A 6,615-nucleotide genomic window follows, 5' to 3' on the forward strand; every position below is an offset into this window, starting at 1 on the left:
CATGTTGTAGGGTGGCTGTCTTTTGTTCTCCCAGACTTTAGACTCTATACTCTGCCTCACACACACACAACAGTAGAAAACACGTTTGGGTAATAAACTAAAGGGTGTGTGTGTGTGTGCGCATGCATGTGTTTGTGTGTGTGACTATGCATGTGTGACGTGTGCGTGCCACTGTGAATACCTCTGGGATTTGCTGTATCACGCTCATGTTTGTTTTGTGTGCGTTTACTAACCGTCTAATGAAACCGAGGGAATGAGAGTGGGTTTTTCTTTGTGTGTGTGTGTGTGTGTGTGTGTGTGTGTGTGTGTGTGTGTGTGTGTGTGTGTGTGTGTGTGTGTGTGTGTGTGTGTGTGTGTGTGTGTGTGTGTGTGTGTGTGTGTGTGTGTGTGTGTGTGTGTGTGTGTGTGTGTGTGTGTGTGTGTGTGTGTGTGTGTGTGTGACTGTGTGTGTGTGTGTGTGTGATGATGGATTGATCTGGGTTCTATTAGGAATGCTGTGTGTGGAGTAGGACGTGGGCAAACAGTCAGACAGTTTAAGAGCCCCTCTCACGGCAGCCTCCATGTTAGGGGCCGTTATTAAACTTCTAAAAGGGACCTCCATTACAATCTTAACAGCCGTTTGGTTTCAGCTGTGCTGTGCTGTGCTGATGTATACCTCCCATACCACCCTTAACTAGAGAATAGAGATGTTCCGATACCATTTTTTCCTTCCCGATCCGGTTCCGATACCTAAGCTTTGGGTATCGGCCGATACAGATACTGATCCGATACCAGTGCATACATTACATTTCTTTTTTATATTATATAAATTATACAACTTTTTTTAATATATATTTTTTCTTTTTTTTAGAGCTACAGATACTGTTTTATATATACTGTTTTTTAGTAATAACTAGAAAGTAATGGTATTTATTCAACAACAGGTGATTGTATAGATTAGTATTAGTATCATTAATTGACAACTATGCTCAATGAGTTCACCCACGGAACGGTTGTTGGGACATTGGTTCCGCACGGACGTTATACGTTGTTGCACTTGCTATCCAGGTGCTCCGGTTTAGTTAGCTAGTAGCAGAGGCTCTGGCTAGTAGTAACGTGTGTTGTGATTTTTAATGCACAATAAATATTCAACATTCTCTTTTGAGACTTTTGAGTGAGATACCAAAAAAATAATTACTTTCTTTTTTTTACCTTTTTTTTTTTCATGTCAACGTTCACACGCACAATATATGCTTACCTAGGATTTGACTTGATTCAACAACAAAGCAGTCGGAGCAATGGCAAGCCGAAAACTGTCGAAATTGTAGTTATTTGAAGTTTGGATTTTTTTTACAACTGAGGTAGGTAAATACAATTTCTTGAGACTAAAGTACCGAAAAAAGGTATCGGTATCGATTCACAGGTACCGGTACCGGTACCGTATCGGTTCAAATGTGAAAGGTACCCATTGACACTTTAATTCACGGTCGATTAAAACACGTTTGTTTTATAATGCTCACGCTCAGCAGCAGGATACCACACGTGTTGTTGATAAATTACGTCATATGGGATCGGAGGCTAGACTTTCGGCGTACTCGCCGATACCAGCATTTTAGGCAGCATCGGAGGCATTTCCGATACTGGTATCGGTATCAGAACAACTCTACTCATAACTCTCTCCTCCATTTTAAAGCAGAGCCAGAATACATCTCCATCTTACATAGCACTTGTGAAAAGTGGTGGATGCAGACCCCACCTGACCCACCTAACCCATGGCCAAGCAGAGGGTACAGACCAGAGTGTAATACTGTGGTCATACCATTCTGATGACTCTCAGGAAGGTCACTGTGTGCGTGTGTGTGTGTGTGTGTGCACGACACGTGTGTGTGTGTGTGTGTGTGTGTGTGTGTGTGTGTGTGTGTGTGTGTGTGTGTGTGTGTGTGTGTGTGTGTGTGCGTGCAAAACAGTCCCTCAGCTTTGATTTTGAGAAGGCTTTCAGACACCTGTCAATGATTGCCTGAAAGGGGATCCTTCCCTTCTGCGATTATTGATAGTAGAAAGTGTGCAGAGAGCACAGAGAGAGCCCTGCCTAGCTGCACATGTTCTCAATCAATGCCGGCTCAGCTATATCTGCTCCCTTTGATAAACATCATCACACTGCTGCCTCTGGAGGCAAAGCCATGATGGATGGACATATGCTGTTTCTAGGAGAAGAGAACGAGGAGACGAAAGCAACGAAAGCCCCCCCCCCCCCCTCTCTCTCTCTCTCTCTCTCTCTCTCTCTCTCTCTCTCTCTCTCTCTCTCTCTCTCTCTCTCTCTCTCTCTCTCTCTCTCTCTCTCTCTCTATCTGGCTGTGATTGATTTGTATATCAGGCAGGACATATGAGCACTGTGATCATATCATGGATCACAGCTCAGGAGGAAAGTGACAGATGTCGTGAGCATCCCTGTTTGTTACGAGTGTGTGTGTGTGTGTGTGTGTGTGCGTGTGTGTGTGTGTGTGTGTGTGTGTGTGTGTGTGTGTGTGTGTGTGTGTGTATCTGTGATAGATTGGGTTGTGTTTACTGGATAGAAGGAACATTTTTCATGTCACAAATGTCTGTCTGAGTATGTGGGAGCATCCAAAAAGAAAAACAAAGGTTGTTCTTATGTTGATCAAATAATACAAGGAAAGGAAAATCAACTACTAACTGGGCTGTAGATTAGGTAGATTAGCTAGATGACAGTACGTAGGCAAGGCAGTGTCCCGCACTCCAAACACAAGTGAATATGCTGTGTGATTTTATATGCTCTTGTGTTTATAAAAGGACTACCTTTTCGTAATTTTCCCCCAGTGCCTAAATAACATGTCAGATTGCCAAGACTAGACAAAACCCATCCTCCATAATATGTTACCTTTAACTAAATTCACTAGACACACTAGATGAACCCCTGCAGCTGTGGGGAGTATTGCAGGCTACTTAAGTAGAATTCCAAGGTGCTAATGTCCTTTACTTGAGTATTTTTTTTATTTAAGATGGCTTTGTACTTTTACTCCACTACATTTCTTAACTCCACTAAATCCATCTGAGTTACTAGTTAATTTGAGGAAAAGGATTTTGCATAGAAAACATGACAACAATTCATGAAGATTATGTACTTTAAAATGTTAAGGCTGACAACTTCAAGAGGACGTAATCAGAGAAGCATAACTGGACTTACATACCAGTTTTAACATAACCTTTAATCAGAGCAGCATAACTGGACTTACATACCAGTTTTAACACAACCTTTAATCAGAGCAGCATAACTGGACTTACATACCAGTTTTAACACAACCTTTAATCAGAGCAGCATAACTGGACTTACATACCAGTTTTAACACAACCTTTAGAGGTCAATGGTTTGAGGGTGGAATGCTCCCAAGCACTGGAACACACAAACATCATATAGAATGCATACTTTTACTTTCGATACTTAAGTACATTCAATATAAAAAAAAACGTCTCTACTTTTAGTATTTTGAATGGAGGACTTTCACTTTTTATCTGGGTATTTCTACTGGTACTTAAGTAAAGGAACCATGTACTTCCACCACCATCCTCGTTTCAGATCTAACACCACAGTGGGGAATTAGGGCACCTCATCAGGGGGGTGGGGTGGGCTGGGTAGTAGGGGTAAGGGTTACGTGTTCTCCTCTCTGAAGGTCATTCAGTCTGAAGCAGCACCAGCGCTATACCCTAGATATGTTCCCTAGATATAAGTGGATACTGTAGACATGGAATGGTAATGACAGGCGGCCCCCTCTGTGTGTAAGCACCGCTCTCACTGCTGGAGGACCAGGTCAGTTCCGACCAACCTACACACACACACACACACGCACGCACGCACGCACGCACGCACGCACGCACGCACGCACGCACGCACGCACACACACACACACGCACGCACGCACGCACACGCACACACACACACACACAGTGGGCGGAGTACGGCAATCTGAATATTGTACAGAGTATTTGGGTCATTAATATGGACTACAGAGTATTGGGTCATTAATATGGACTACTACAGAGTATTGGGTCATTAATATGGACTAAAGAGTATTGGGTCATTAATATGGACTACAGAGTATTGGGTCATTAATATGGACTACTACAGAGTATTGGGTCATTATTAGGGACTACAGAATATTGGGTCATTAATAGCGACTACAGAGTGTTGGGTCATTAATATGGACTACAGAGTATTGGGTCATTAATATGGACTACAGAGTATTGGGTCATTAATATGGACTACAGAGTATTGGGTCATTAATATGGACTACTATATGGACTACTATTAATATCGACCACCACAGAGCTTGGACTCTTTTAACACTTTGCCGCCCGACCACGTATAAATACGGTTTTCGAATCCATGCGTTGTGGACAGAATCACATATAAATACGTGGCAAGTTGTTATTGTGTGCAATATTGCGGATGTGCAATACCGGCCAGATCCTCTTAGGGGCGCCATCGCTCCACTGCAGTATGCCCTGTGGGCGAATGGATGACTTTTTTTTCCCCCTTTCAATGGAGATTTTTAGTACCCGGATTCTGAACCAGCATCTTGTACCGTGGATTACGTTTCGAATCGCAGATTTCACCATGGAATAAGGGGATTTATCATCAGCCAATGGACATATCGATCTACCAGATGCTGATCGATAACGGGGAAATGCTCAGGGGTATCTCACCGGCTCATGGTAAGATCTTTTTCACATAAATTACAGCCGGATCAGAGCTTGCTGAGCCAGCCGAGCAGCGTATGTGGCTAGTTACACGACCACTGTTATTGGTAATCAATAATAATAATCGACGTCCCCCGCCCCCCCCCCCCCCCCCCCCCCCCCCTTTGATGCATACATGCTTCGGGTGTGATATGCAGTTTGAGTTATTTCTTTAGCGTAAAACGGAAATGCTGTTGAATATAACGTTAGCAGCTATTAGCCCTATAACTAGCCTTCCAGAAAATATACGAGACAAAATCCGCTATAATCCTTATATTCACGGCGCTATAAAATGACAACCTATTGATGCATTTTTTCTTTCCTTTAAGCCATTTTGAAGGGACGGTTTATGAACTCAATTGACAATGAGAATGGACAGATAGCAATACTATAAAGTATAGATTTAGCTGTACAAAAAGACACCGGCCTGTTTACAAAAGCTGGTCCTCAACCACTATTAGGTCGCTTTCACACAGGGGCTGTTTGGTCCGGACTTTCGGACCAGAATTCGATAGTCCGGTTTTTCGGGTTTGTGTGAATGCGTGTCGAACTCGGTTCGCGGACCAAACAGTTGAACTCTGGTCCGCCTGAAAACGTAGGTCTCGGTTCGGCTTCATCGAACCAAACGCGAACCAAATATAGGAAGTGATTATTATTACCACTGCTCGCAGCACTCACTGCAAAACAAGCACACTGCATCTAATCTCTCTATCTATCTATCTATCTATCTATCTATCTATCTATCTATCTATCTATCTATCTATCTATCTATCTATCTATCTATCTATCTATCTATCTATCTATCTATCTATCTATCTAACTGTGCATCTTGGGAAGAAGGAAGAAAAAACGCGGCTTATTATTATTACCGAGGCGCACGGCATTTGATCAATGGATCAATGCCACGTCAATACTATTATTACCTTACCACTGCTCGCAGCATTCATTCACTGCAAAACAACCACACTGCATCTATCTATCTATCTCTCTATCTATCTATCTATCTATCTATCTATCTATCTATCTATCTATCTATCTATCTATCTATCTATCTATCTATCTATCTATCTATCTATCTATCTATCTATCTATCTATCTATCTATCTATCTATCTATCTATCTATCTGTGCATCTTGGGAAGAAGGAAGAAAAAACGCGGCTTATTATATTATTAATAAAACAGCTACTTGTGGGCACTCATAAAAACAATGTGGTACAAGTGGTACAAGTTGTTTAGCGAGAGGATGGTGGTAATGTGCTTCAATAGAACAATGGATCAATGCCATGTCAAAACTCGGCTCCGCTGATCTGGAGGGCTCCGCAGTCCACACACAGACACACACACACACGCGCCCCCGCAGCCACACACACATTTCCACTGTCCAATAGACAAGCGCCCTTTTCGACCGCGTGACATTGTTCAGAAGGTTCGGTGCGCTGACAGATTTTTTTTTTATCCACTTTTTCTCCCATTTTCTATATTTTCTCCCATCCCAATTTCGTATCATCCAATTCAACCCTCCCCTGTCACGAACGCTGTTTCTTGCCTCCCACAAGCCGGCTGCAATGTGGACTAAGTCATACATAGCACAAGTCCCCTCCGGTACTTGAGGTAACAGCAGTCGCATCTTTTCACCTGCGCAGCTCGATCTCTCAGTGTCGAGGAGTAACGGGTGGGAGGCTCACGCTGCCCCCGACACTTCCTGATTCTACTGCGCAGGCGCACCAACCGACCTGTAGGAGTCGCTGTCCACAACGCCCGATCCCCACCCATCAGTTTCCCACCCCCTAATACGGCCAATGTGTATTAGTATGAACGACCAGCTAAACTGAAAGCAATGTGGAGCGCTGGGCTCGAACAGGCGAGCCCAGCGTCTCTGCATT

This window comes from Notolepis coatsorum (assembly GCF_963971535.1).
Source record: "Notolepis coatsorum genome assembly, chromosome: 13".
In the NCBI taxonomy this organism is placed as follows: Eukaryota; Metazoa; Chordata; class Actinopteri; order Aulopiformes; family Paralepididae; genus Notolepis; species Notolepis coatsorum.